Here is a 15,128-nt window from a genome sequence, read left to right on the forward strand (position 1 = left end):
TACAGAGAACACCACAAAGATACTCCTTGAGAAGAGCAACCCCAAGACGTATAATTGTCAGATTCACCAAGGTTGAAATGAAGGAAAAACTGCTAAGCGCAGCCAGAGAGAAAGGTCGGGTTACCCACAAAGGGAAGCCCATCAGAGTAACGTTGGATCTCTCAGCAGAAATCCTACAAGCCAGAAGAGAGTGGGGACCAATATTCAACATTCTTAAAGAAAAGAATTTTCAACCCAGAATTTCATATCCAGCCAAACTAAGCTGCACAAGTGAAGGAGAAATAAAATCCTTTACAGATAAGCAAATGCTGAGAGATTTTGTCACCACCAGGCCTGCCTTACAAGAGTTCCTGAAGGAAGCACTAAACTTGGAAAGGAACAATTGGTACCAGCCACTGCAAAAACATGCCAAATTGTAAACACCATAGATGCTAGAAAGATACTGCATCAACTAATGGGCAAAATAACCAGCTAACATCATAATGACAGGATAAAATTCACACATAACAATATTAACCTTAAATGTAAATGGGCTAAATGACCCAATTAAAAGACACAAACTAGCAAACTGGATAAAAAGTCAAGACCCATCAGTTTGCTGTATTCAGGAAACCCATCTCATGTGCAGACACACACATAGGCTCAAAATAAAGGGATGGAGGAAGATCTACCAAGCAAATGGAAAGCAAAAAGAAAAGCAGGAGTTGCAGTCCTAGTCTCTGATAAAACAGACTTTAAACCAACAAAGATCAAAAGAGATAAAGAAGGCTATTGCATAATGGTAAAAAGGATCAATTCAACAAGGAGGGCTAACTATCCTAAATATATATGCACCCAATACAGGAACACCCAGATTCATAAAGCAAGTCCTTAGAGACTTACAAAGAGACTTAGACTCCCACACAATAATAATGGGAGGCTTTAACACCCCACTGTCAATATTAGAGAGAGGTTAACAAGGATATCCAGGACTTGAACTCAGCTCTGCACCAAGCAGACCTAATAGACATCTATAGAACTCTCTACCCCAAATCAACAGAATATACATTCTTCTTAGTACCACATCGCACTTATTCCAAAATTGACCACATAGTTGGAAGTAAAGCACTCCTCAGCAAATGTAAAAGAATAGAAATCAAAACAAACTGTCTTTCAGATCACAGTGCAATCAAATTATAACTCAGGATTAAGAAACTCACTAAAAACCACACAACTACATGGAAACTGAACAACCTGCTCCTGAATGACTACTGGGTACATAATGAAATGAAGGCAGAAATAAAGATGTTCTTTGAAACCAATGAGAACAAAGACACAATGTACCAGAATATCTGGAACACATTTAAAGCAGTGTGTAGAGGGAAATTTATAGCACTAAATGCCCACAAGAGAAGGCAGGAAAGATCTAAAATTGACACTCTAACATCACAATTAAAAGAACTAGAGAAGCAAGAGCAAACAAATTCAAAAGCTAGTAGAAAGCAAGAAATAACTAAGATCAGAGCAGAACTGAAGGAGATACAGACACAAAAAACTTTCAAAAAATCAATGAATCCAGAAGCTGGATTTTTAAAAGATCAACAAAATTGATAGACTGCTAGCAAGACTAATAAAGAAGAAAAGAGAGAAGAATCAAATAGATGCAATAAAAAAGATAAAGGGAAATCACCACTTGATGATTTCCCAACCGAGGAAAATGATAAAGTGAAATCACCACCGATCCCACAGAAATACAAACTACCATAAGTGAATACTATAAACACCTCTACACAAATAAACTAGAGAATCTAGAATAAATGGATAAATTCCTGGACACAAACACCCTCCCAAGACTAAACCAAGAAGAAGTTGAATCTCTGAAATTGAGGCAACAATTAATAGCCTACCAACCAAAAAAAAGTCCAGGACCAAACAATTCACAGCCAAATTCTACCAGAGGTACAAAGAGGAGCTGGTACCATTCCTTCTGAAACTATTCCAATCAATTGAAAAAGAGGGAATCCTCCCTAACTCATTTTATGAGACCAACATCATCCTGATACCAAAGCCTGGCAGAGACACAACAAAAAAAGGAGAATTTCAGACCAGTATCCTCGATGAACATTGATGTGAAAATCCTCTGTAAAATACTGGCAAATTGAATCCAGCAGCACATCAAAAAGCTTATCCACCAAAATCAAGTGGGCTTCATCCCTGGGATGCAAGGCTGGTTCAACATACACAAATCAGTAAATGTAATCCAGCATATAAACAGAACCAAAGACAAAAATCACATGATTATCTCAATAGATGCAGAAAAGGCCTTTAACAAAATTCAACAGCCTTCATGCTAAAAACTCTCAATAAAATAGGTATTGATGGAATGTATCTCAAAATAATAAGAGCTATTTATGACAAACCCACAGCCAGTATCATACTGAGTGGGCAAAAACTGGAAGCATTCCCTTTGAAAACTGGCACAAGACACGGATGCCCTCTCTCACCACTCCTATTCAACACAGTGTTGGAAGTTCTGGCCAGGGCAATCAGGCAAGAGAAAGAAATAAAGGGTATTCAGTTAGGAAAAGAGGAAGTCAAATTGTCTCTGTTTGCAGATGACATGATTGTCTATTTAGAAAACCCCGTCTCAGCCCAAAATCTCCTTAAGCTGATAAGCAACTTCAGCAAAGTCTCAGGATACAAAATCAATGTGCAAAAATCACAAGCATTCCTATACACCATTAACAGACAAACAGAGAGCCAAATCATGAGTGAACTCCCCTTCACAATTGCTATAAAGAGAATAAAATACCTAGGAATCTAACTTACAAGGGATGTGGAGGACCTCTTCAAGGAGAACTACAAGCCACTGCTCAAGGAAATAAAAGAGGACACAAACAAATGGAAGAACATTCCATGCTAATGGATATGAAGAAGCAATATTGTGAAAATGGCTATACTGCCAAACGTAATTTATAGATTCAATGCCACCCCCATCAAGGTACCAATGACTTTCTTCACAGAATTGGAAAAAGCTACTTTAAAGTTCATACGGAACCAAAAAAGAGCCCACATTGCCAAGCCAATCCTAAGTTAAAAGAACGAATCTGGAGGCATCACGCTACCTGACTTCAAACTATACTACAAGGCTATAGTAACTAAAACAGCATGATACTGGTACAAAAACAGAGATATAGACCAAAGGAACAGAGCAAAGGCCTCAGAAATAACACCACACATCTACAACCATCTGATCTTTGGGAAATCTGACAAAAACAAGAAATGGGGAAAAGATTCCGTATTTAATAAATGGTGCTGGCAAAACTGGCTAGCCATATGTAGAAAGGTGAAACTGGATCCCTTACTTACACCTTATACAAAAATTCATTCAAGATGTTCAAGATGTACAAGGTATGTTCTCAAAACACAATGGAATTAAACAAAAATCAACAACAGAAAGATAGCTGGAAACTCCTAAGATATTTTGAAATTAAACAATACATTTCTAAATAACAAATGAATCAGAAGAAATCTCAAAATAAATTTTAAATATTGAGCTAAATGAAAATGAAAACACAACTTATCAAAATGTGTGGAATGCAGTGGAAGTACTGCTTAAAGGGAAATTTATAGCACGTGGCTGAATATTTCAGAAAATAAGAAAGATATAATTCTAAGCTTCCACTTTAGGAAACCAGAGAAAGAAGAACAATTTAAACTTAAAGCAAGCAGAAGAAAAAAATAACCACAATTACAACACAAATCAATGAAGTTGAAAACAGGAAATCAATAGAGAAAACCAACCAAACCAAAAGCTGTTTTTTTTAAAAGGTCAATAAAGTTGATAGATTTCTTGCCAGGATAGCCATGATAAAAAGAAGATGCAAGTTACTAAAGTTAAGATGAAAGAGGCATAATCATCATTGATCCTATATACATTAAAAGTATGATAAAATAATATTATGCATATCTCTATGTCCAGAAATTTGGTAACTTACATGAAATGGACCAATTTCTCAAAAGACACAAACTACCAAAACTCACACAGAAAAAATAGATAATCTCTATGGCCTAATATTTACTAAACATATTAAGTCAATAATCAATAACCTTCCAAAAAAGAAAGCACTCAGATGGTTTCATAGGTAAGCTCTTCTAAACTGGAAAGAAATGATACACATTCTCTATAATCTCTTCCAGGAAATAGAAACAGAAACTCATCTATGAGGTCAGCATTACCTTTATACCCAAACCAGATACAGACATTACAAGTAAAGAAAGCTCCAGAGCAATGTCTGTCATGAGCATAGATGTGAAAATACTCAACAAACAGTACCAAGTCAAATCCAGTGACATAGATAAAGAATTATATATATCTATATAAAGAATTCTATGCCTACATATAATTATTTCAGGTATGCAAGGCTGGTTCAATATTTAAAAATCAATTAATGAAAGTCATCATATCCACAGGCTAAGAAAGAAAAATCATATAATATCAATAGATGCAAAAAAGGTGTTTAACAAAATTTAACACCCAGTCATGATTTAAAAAAAAATAAAAAACCTCTCAGCAAATTAGGAATAAAGAGGAGCTTATTCAACTTGATAAAGACCATCTACAAAAAACCTGTATTTAACATAATTGTAGGGAACTAGATGCTTTCCCCCTAAGATCTGGAACAACACAAGAGTGTCCCTTCTCACTACTCCTGTTCAAACTCATACCAGAAGTCCTAGCAATAAGAAAAGAAAAGGTATACAGATTGGGGAGGAAGATGTAAAACCTCCTTTGCGGATGACAGACACAATTATCTATGTGGAAAATTCCAACAAATTGGCCAAAAAACTATTGGAACTACTAAGCCATTATAGCAAGGTTGCCAGATAGAAGGTTAATTTTCAAAAATCAATTCTTTTCCATATACTATATAAGGAATGAACAATTGGAATAGGAAATCAAAACACAGTATCATTCTCATTAGCCTCCTCCATCCCATGAGCCCCCTCCCACTGTAAAATCTAACAAAATACTTATAGAAGTGATATGAGGAAAAAGACAAAACTCTGATGAAGAAGTCAAAGATTTAAATAAATGGAAAGCTGTTTCCTGTTTATGCACAGGAAGACACAATATTGTTAAGATGTCAACTCTTCCCAACTTGATTTATAGATTCAGGTAATTCAAATCAAACTTCCATCAAGTTACTTTGCAGAAACTGAAACACTGATTTTAAAGTTTATGTGGAAGACAGAAGACCCATAGCCAAGACAACACTGAAGGAGAAGAGCAATCTGGAAGACTGACACTACTTAACTTCAATACTTGTTATAAACCTACAGCAATCAAAACAGTATGATAATGGCAAAAGAATAGACAAATAGATCAATGGAACAGAATAGAAAAGCTCAGAATTTGACCCACACAAATATAGTTAAGTGATATTTCTCAAAGGAGCAGTCGAGTCAATGGAAAAATAGTGTTTTCAATTTGATACAGGAACAATTGGACATCACATGCAAACAAACAAACAAACAAATAAACAAAAAACAATCTAGACAGAGGCCTTATATCTTCCACAAAATCAACTCAAATGTATAATAGGCCTAAGTATAAAACACAAAACTATAAAGCCAACATATAACATATAACTAAGGATACCATAGGAGAATATCTAGGTAATCTTGGGTTTGGTGATGAGTTTTTAGACGTGACACCAAAAGCATGATCCATGAAAGAAAAAATTGGTAAGTTGGACTTTATTTAAATTAAGAGCTTCTGTTCTGCCAAAGACACTGTTAAGAGAATAAAACGACAAGTCACAGACTGGGAGAACAATAAGGAAAGAACTCAGCTGGAAACAAGATAAAGGAGCTGAACAGATACATCATCAAAGAAGATATGCAGATGGAAAATGACATATAAGAAGTGCTCCACATCGTATGTTACTAAGGAAATGCAAATTAAAGCAGCAATGAGATACCACTACACACCTATTAGAATGCCCAAAATGTAAAGCACTCACAATACCAATTGTTGGAGAGAATGAGTGGCAGTAAGAGCTTCCATTCATTGCTGGGAGGAGTGCAAAATGGTACAGTCACGTAGGAAGACAGTTTGGCAGTTTCTTATAAATATAAACATAATATTACCATATACCTGCTCCCAGGTATTTACCCAGTTGAGTTGAAAACTTATTTCCACATAAAACCTACACATGTGTATTTTAGCAGCCTTGTTCATAATTTCCCAAACTTGGAAGCAATTGAGATGTCCTTCAATAGATAAATGGGTAAACTGTGGTACATCCCTACGATGGAATCTTATTCAGTGATTAAGAGAAATGAGTCATCAAGTCACAAAAAGATATGAAGAAACTTTAAATACATATTGCTAAATGAAAGAAATGAGTCTGTATTATTCCAACCACATGACATTCTGAAAAAGGCAAACTATAAAGAGAATAAAAAGACCAGTAGTGAGTGAACCTTAATGTAAACTATGAACTCCACTTTATAATATATATTAATATTAGTTTATTAATTGTCACAAATGTACCACACTAATGCAAGATGTTACTAATGGAAGAATGTGAGTAAAGGGGAGGAGTATATAAGAACATTCTGTATTTTCTGCTACATTTTTCTGTAAATCTAAAACTATTTTAGAAACCAAAGTTTATTATATTTTTAAAAGAAATATGTTAATTTCACAGACGAGAATCTAAGGCTTGGGGCTCGAAAAGATTAAGTAGCTTGATAAGCCGGGCGCGGTGGCTCAAGCCTGTAATCCCAGCACTTTGGGAGGCCGAGACGGGCGGATCACGAAGTCAGGAGATCGAGACCATCCTGGCTAACATGGTGAAACCCCGTCTCTACTAAAAAAAAATACAAAAAACTAGCCGGGCGAGGTGGCAGGCGCCTGTAGTCCCAGCCACTCGGGAGGCTGAGGCAGGAGAATGGTGTAAACCCAGGAGGCGGAGCTTGCAGTGAGCTGAGGTCCGGCCACTGCACTCCAGCCTGGGCGACAGAGCGAGACTCCGTCTCAAAAAAAAAAAAAAAAAAAAGAAAAAAAAAAAAGTAGCTTGATAAAAGTCACTCTGGTAGCAATTGCTGTGGAAGTAGATTACTGAGGTGAGAACTCAGGACAGAGGCTCAAAGTAGAGACTAGTTTTCTTCAGACTTAAACCAACAAAAATCAAAAAAGACAAAGAATGGCATTACATAATGGTAAAAGGTTCAATTCAACAAGAAGACTTAACTATCCTGAATATATATGCACCCAATACAAGAGCACCCAGATTCATAAAGCAAGTTCTTAGAGACATTTAACAACACTTAGACTCCCATGAAATAATAGTAGGAGACTTTAACACCCATTAACAACAGTAGACAGATTATTGAGAAAGAAAATTTAAAAAGATATTCAGGACCTGAACTCAGCTCTGGATCGAATGGACCCGATAAATATCTACAGAACTCTCTACCCCAAAACAACAGAATATATATTATTCTCACCACAGAGCACTTACTCTAAAATCAATCACATAATTGGAAATAAAACACTCCTCAGCAAATGCAGAAGAACTGAAATCATAACAAACAGTCTCTCAGACCACAACACAATCAAATAATAATTCAAGACTAAGAAATTCACTCAAAATCATACCATTACATGGAAACTTAATAACCTACACCTGAATGACTTTGGATTAAATAATGAAATTAGGGCAGAAATGAAGAAGTTCTTTGAAACGAATTAAGATCAAAGATACAATGTACCAGAATCTTTGAGACACAGTGAAGGCAGTATTGGGAAGGAAATTTATAGCAATATATGCCCACATCAAAAAGCTAGAAAGATCTCAAGTTAATAACCTAATGTCACAACTGAAAAAACTAGAAAACCAAGAGCAAACAAATCCCAAACCTAGCAGAAAACAAGAAATAACTAAAATCAGAGCTTAACTGAAGAAGATAGAGACACAAAAAAAATTCAAAAGATCAACAAATCCAGGAGATGGTTTTTTGAAAAAAAATAATAAAATAAAATAGACCACTAGTTAGATGAATAAAGAAGAACAAAAAGAAGATTCAAATAAACACAATCAAAAATAATAAGGGGGATATTACCACTGACCCCACAGAAATAAAAACAACCATCAGAGAATATTATAAACACCTCTATGCACATAAACTAGAAAATCTAGAAGAAATGGATAAATTCCTGGACACATACACCTTCCCAAGACTGAACTAGGAAGAAATTTAATCCCTCAATAGACCAATAATGAGTTCTGAAATTGAGGCAATAATAAATAGCCTACCAACCATAAAAAGGCCAAGACCAGATGGGTTCATAACTGAATTCTACCATATGTACAAAGAAGAGCTGGTACCATTCCTACTGAAACTGTTCAGAAAAATCCATAAGTCATTCTATGAGGCCAGTATCACCCTGCTACCAAAACCTGTCAGTGATACAACAACAAAAAAGAAAACTTCAGGCCAGTATCCTTGAAGAATATTGATACAAAAATCCTCAACAAAATACTGGCAAATCAAATCCAACAGCACATCAAAAAATGTATTCACCATGATCAAGTAGACTTCATCCCTGGGGTGCAAGGTTGGTACAACATACACAAATCAATAAGTGTGATTCATCACATAAATAGAACTAAAGAAAAAAAACCATGTAGTTATCTCAATAGATGCAGAAACGTCAACAAAATTCAACATCCCTCATGTTAAAAACTCTCAATAAACTAGCTATTGAAGGAACACACCTTAAAATAATGAGCCATATGTGGCAAACCCACAGCCAACATCATACTGAATGGGCAAAAGCTGGAAGCATTCCCCTTGAAAACTGGCACAAGATAAAGATGCCCCCTCTCACCACTCCTATTCAACAAAGTATTAGAAGTTCTGGCCAGAGCAATCAGGCAAGAGAGAGAGAGAAAGAAAGAAAGAAGAAAGAAAGAAAGAAAGAAAGAAAGAAAGAAAGAAAGAAAGAAAGAAAGAAAGAAAGAAAGAAAGGGCATTTGAACAGGAAGAGAGGAAATCAAACTATGCCTGTTTGCATATGACATGATTCTTTATCTAGAAAACCGAATAGTCTTAGCTCAAAAGCTTCTCTTTTTTTTCTTTTTGAGGCAGAGTCTCACTATGTCACCCAGGCTGGAGTGCAGTGACGTGATCTCGGCTAACTTCAACCTTCACCTCCCAAGTTCAAATGATGTTCATGCCTCAGCCTCTGGAGTAGATGGAATTATAGGCATATGCCACCATGCCTGGCTAAATATATATATATATATTTTTATATTTTTAGTAGACACAGTGTTTTGCCATATTGGCCAGGCTGATCTTAAATTCCTGGCCTCAAGTAGTCTATCTATCTTGGCCTCCTAAATTATTCATATCACAGGCATGAGCCACTGTGCCTGGCCCAAAAGCTTCTTAAGCTGATAAACAACTTTAGCAAAGTTTCAGGATACAAAATCAGTGTGCAAAAATCACTAGCATTCCTATACACCAACAACAGGCAAGCCAAAAGCCAAATGCCAAAACAGGAAAAAACTCTCACTCACAATTGCCACAAAAAGAATAAAATACCTAAAAATACAGCTAACAAGGGAAGTGAAAGACCTTTTTAAGGAGAACTACAAAGCACTGCTCAAAGATATTGGTGATGACACAAACAAATGGAATAACATCCTATGCTCATGGATAGGAAGAGTCAATATCATTAAAATGGCCATACTGCCCAAAACAATTTATAGATTCAATGCTATTACCATTAAACTACCATTGACGTTCTTCACATAACTGGAAAAAACTATTTTAAAATTCGTATTAAACCAAAGGAGATGGCTGTGCCTTAGTCAGGAGTAGGCCTAAGTGACCTTCTGGCACAGCAGCATGACTCAGTGGGTTTGGAGTACAGGCACACAACTGTGCACATTATGTAACCACACCACATAAGGCACGTTATGCAACCACTCACAAGAGCTCACGCTTGGCTCAGAGCCACTATTGTCTGTAAAAGGTATAACTATCCTGCTGACGCTGTACATACAGCGTGCACCCAGAAAGAAAATAAAGCCATGTTGCAAATCCCTACGATTCCTTAAGCCGTCTTTCAGGTACCTGCCACTCACACACCCATTCCCCTTGGACCTCAGCTTGGGCTAGAACCTGACACTTGGCATAGTCAGCAGGATCCCAAGGTGAGTGAGCCTTTGGCACCGCGGATTCTGGGTCGACCATGTGGCCACAGCATGGGTTGTTGTAGCTGGTGGCAGCCATACTGCAAGGATGGGCCTCGGTGGAAACCTGGGCAGTGGTGGGTGGGTCACCCATGAGTGTGGAAAAGGCACTGAAGCAGCTGGAAGCACAGAGCACTGAGAAGGAGCAAGCCTTTGTCAGCAGAGTTGGATGGGCGTTTTTCACTATGCTAGGAGGAGTACATACCCAGTCCTTGAGGGATACAGCTCAGGCAAGGGACCTCCAGGCACAGGCGGGGTGCATGGAAGCCCTGCTACAGAGCTTGGAGAAAAAATTAGAGGCTGCCCTGAATGCAAGCCTGGGTCTGCCGTCTTGGCTGGAGGTCCCCACTCAATCTGATACTGAGGAGGAAGAACCCCCGTTGCAGGCTCACTCAGTGGTCTGTCAGAAAGTAGATCATGAACAGCCAGTGGGGTCCCAAGGGTGGGCTGAGGGACCCCCCAACATAACAAAACACACTTCATATATTGCTTATACCCCAACTGAGTTATGGAAATTAGGCAAGCAGTGCCACCAGCGTCCAGGGGAACCCCTGCCTGCCTGGATGCTTTGTCTGTGGGATGAGGGAGTAGATAGTATCTCCTGTTAAAGCTGGCCTCTATCATGACTCATTCCTCCCTCTGTCAGCGGTTGCAAGTGAGCAGGCAGTTAGCAGGAGGGCAAGGTGACCACACCCTGATTCAGTGGCTATGAGCAGCCATATGGACTGTGTGGAACAATGCCAGGGAAATACCCAAAACTGCGAGTAAATGGCAGCCGTACGTCGATTTGGTGCAAGTCATCTGGGTGATGGGTATGCGACAGGCTGTCTGACCTGAATACCCAAGGGCCAAATGATGAATGTTTCACCCGCTAAATGAGGGATCTCATGCTGGATTCTGTGCCCCTGAGTGCCTTTGGCTCTCTAGCTGCTGTCCTCACCCTGTACACAGGCCACCGCATACATGAAGTGACCACTGTTATGGTAGCTCTTGGGAAAGCAGAAGGTGGTCAGCAGGGGTCCACACCGTAAAGAAGGGGAAGGTGCCCTGCCTGCAGAGGGCTCCCCATGGGAGAAAAGGGGACCCCAATGAGTGACACGCTCACAGAGGTGGATAGCTTTCATCTTGGTGGGGGCTGACTGAGAGAAAATTGATAAGCAGCCCACAGAAGTACTGTTAACTATGTGGAGGCAGTTGTCTCCAGAGCAGCAATTCTAGAAAATGCCCAAGGCGGAGAAGGACATTGCTGTGTGATCCAGTCTTGCCCAGGCGCTCCAGCTCACAGACTACTTGCTACAGCCAGGCAGAAATGTAGAGCCTTTTCTGTTTGATTAGAGAACTGGCTGATGTGCTCTGTTTGAGGGGGACACCAGATGACCCGAGGCCACATGTGGAGTTGGCAATCCTCTGGTCCCCCACCAATGTACAGTGGATGTTGGTGCTGGTAGATACTGATGCAGATTGTAGCCTTGTTTATGGGAACTTGGATAAGTTTCTGGGCAGGGCTGCCTACATTGGTGGCTATGGAGGCCGGTCAGTGAAAGTGAAACCTGTATCTCTGTACCTATGTACCTTGGCACTGGCTACTTGGTTCCTCACTTACACACTATGTATGTCTCCCCCGTACCTGAATGCATTCTGTGGGTGGACATTTTACATGGCCTGGTATTACAAACCATGGCCAGGGAATTCAGACTCCAAGTGTGTGTGGTGAAGTTGGTGCTGTGTGGACATATGCATCACCAACCTCAGGTCCTGCCACAACCCGAACAGGTTACTTCCACCCATTAATACCATTTGCCAGGTGGGCATATGGAGATAGCTGAGACAATTAAAAAGCTGGAGGAGGTAAAGATAGCGCGTGGTACCCACGGCCCCTACAATTCTCCAGTGTGGCCAGTTAGAAAGCCTGATGGAACTTGGTGGATGATGGTGAACTATCGGGAATGGAATTAAATAAATCCCCTTTGCATCAATCATGGATTTGATGGACCATTTGATGATGGAACTGGGACAGTATCACTATGTAGTGGACTTAGCCAATGCATTTTTCTTCATCGACATCGACATCACTCCTTTTCCGCCTTACGTGGAAAGGGCAACAATGGACTTTTACAGTGTTGCCGCAGGGCTACGTGCATAGCGCCACCATATGTCATGGTCTCATTGCCATGGATTTAGCCATCTGGCAATGTCCAAAAGTGATGTGCTTATTCCAATTATATTGATGATATTATGTTAACCTCTGATTCTCTTGCAGATTTAGAAGCAGTGGCTCATTTGGCAGCATGTAGTTGGGCTGTCAACAAATCCAAGGTCCAAGAAATCCAAGGTCCAAGGTCCAAGGGTCTAGATTATCTGCCAAATTCTTGGGAGTTATCTGATTGGGTAAGACAAAGGCCATCCCAGAGGCTATCATTGTTAAAATTCAGACATATCCTAATCCCACCATAGTGAAGCAGTTACAAATGTCTGTGGGCCTTTTGGGATATTGGCAGTTATTTTTGCCCCATTTAGCTCAAATGACAAAAACGTTGTATCAATTAACAAAGAAGGGAACTACCTGGGATTGGGATGGTGCCACTGAGACCACCTTCCTGGGAGCCAAGTGGGCTATTCAGCTGGCAGAAACCCTACGGGTAGTTGACCAGGGGCATCTGTTTGAGCTGGGTATGCACGTGGTCACAGATGGTTTCTGCTGGGGCCTCTGGCAGGGCACGGGACACTTGAGAATGTCAGTAGGCTTTTGGTCTCGACAATGGAAAGCAGCTGAGCTCCATTATACCTTGATACAGAAACAGCTAGAAGCTGTATATGTAGCTCTTCAGGCTTGTGAGAATGTGACATCTCAGGCTTCAGTCATCATGTGTACGACTTACCCAATAGTGGGATGGGTGTGTTCATGGGTAATGACCCCCTGCACTAGGATAGCACAGACATCCACTTTAGCAAAGTGGGGTGCCTACTTAGAGCAACAGAGTACTCCGAATACAAATCCCTTAGCAGTAGAACTGCAAGAGGTCTTGGGACTATAGTCCTAATGCAAGAGAAGGCCATGGATCAGCTTGAGGTACCCATGGACCCTGAGCCATCATCATTCAAAGAAGGGCACCCCCTCATTTCTGATGGAGTGTGGTACACAGATGGGTCTAGCGGAGGTGCTACTCCTGCCTGGACCACTGTTGTAGTCCAACCTAGTACTGACACCATATGGTTTGAAACCGGGTGAGGGCAGAGTAGCCAATGGGCTGAATTTAGAGCAGCATGGATGGTAATCACCAAAGAGGAGACTCCTGTGGTAATCTGCGTGGATAGCTGGGCAATCTATTGAGACTTGACCTTGTGATTAACCACTTGGAAAATACAGAAATGGCTAGTTGGCTACTGACCCATTTTGGGACAAGTCATGTGGAAATACCTCTGGGAAATGGGTTATTAGAAGGATGTGACTATTTATCGTGTGTCAGGCCATATGTCTTTGGCCACCCCTGGCAATGATAAGGCTGATGCCTTAGCCAAGGTCCAATGGTTAGAGTTGGCACCTACACGAGATGTGGTCTTGTGGCTACACTGGAAACTGGGACATGCGGTGGATAAACTGATGCAACAGGTCAATAAGCGTTAGGGTCTGTCCCTGCCCACACAAGATATTTGGGAGGCTTGTCAGAAGTGCTTAGCGTGTACTCAGGCATACCCTAAACAGAGGCAGCTGCCCAGTGTTACACAACAAGTGACAATAGGGTGAGTGTCCTTGACAAAGTGGCAAGTAGACTACATTGGGTCGCTGCTGAAGTCGCAAGGGTATACGCATGCACTAACAGCTATGGACATGGCCACAGGCCTGTTGTTCACCTACCTTGGAGGATGGCTGACCAACAGCATACCATCTGGGCCCTGCAACACTTATGTACCCTGTATGGTCGCCCTCTCGCTGTTGAGAGTGATAGTGTTGAGACATTTCACTGTACAACAGGTATAACAATGGGCACAACAAATGGACATAAAGTGGGGATTCCATGTGCCGTACAACCCACAAGCTGTGGGTATGATTGGGCTCTTGAAGAATGGGTTACACTTGCATGTCACACCCCCATCTTTGCAGGGCTGGAGTTCAGGGCTGGAGTTCAAGGCTGGACCTGGTGCTCCAAACCTCGAATGAATGACCACAGAAAGGTAGCCAGGCCCTGGTGGAGGCTTTGTTACACCAGGCCGCCACCCCCATTCAGTTGCAGATGCACACTAAAGATGACCTCCTCCAACCAGGTATGCGGATGAATGGTAACCTGTTGTTGCCTGCCCCAATGCCCCTTAAATGCAGGGGAACAGAAAACCTGGCTGTGGCCATGGGCTCTCCAACCCTCCCATTGCCGGTGGTTGGCCACTGTAGCTCCACGGGGGAGGGCCTACAGTATGACTTGCATGTCACTCCTTGGGTGTTCAATACATGGCCCCCACGGTTGACTGTTTGTAGGGGAACAGTCAGGGAGGGTACCCTTCTCCAGGGGACATATGTACTCTCTGTATGGTCTATTATGTGTTCCCCCGTGACTTTGCACAAATATGGGACCCAATGGAACCATGGGGAGCTGAGAAAGTGTGGTACCATAGCCCAGGGCAGAAGCCCTAGGCGACTGCATTGTTATCCAATTCCTCAAGTGTTGTTTCAGTTACCCACCACTTGCACACCTACTCCCCTTGGACTTCAGCTTAGGCTAGAACCTGACAGAGCCCAAATAGCCAAGGCAATCCGAAGCAAAAAGAACAAAGCTGGAGGCATCACGCTACCTGACTTCAAACTACACTACAGGGCTATAGTAACCAAAACAGCATGGTACTGGTACAAGAAAAGACACATAGACCTACGGAACAGAATAGAGA

This window comes from Trachypithecus francoisi, unplaced genomic scaffold (assembly GCF_009764315.1).
Source record: "Trachypithecus francoisi isolate TF-2019V2 unplaced genomic scaffold, Tfra_2.0 Lachesis_group13, whole genome shotgun sequence".
In the NCBI taxonomy this organism is placed as follows: domain Eukaryota; kingdom Metazoa; phylum Chordata; class Mammalia; order Primates; family Cercopithecidae; genus Trachypithecus; species Trachypithecus francoisi.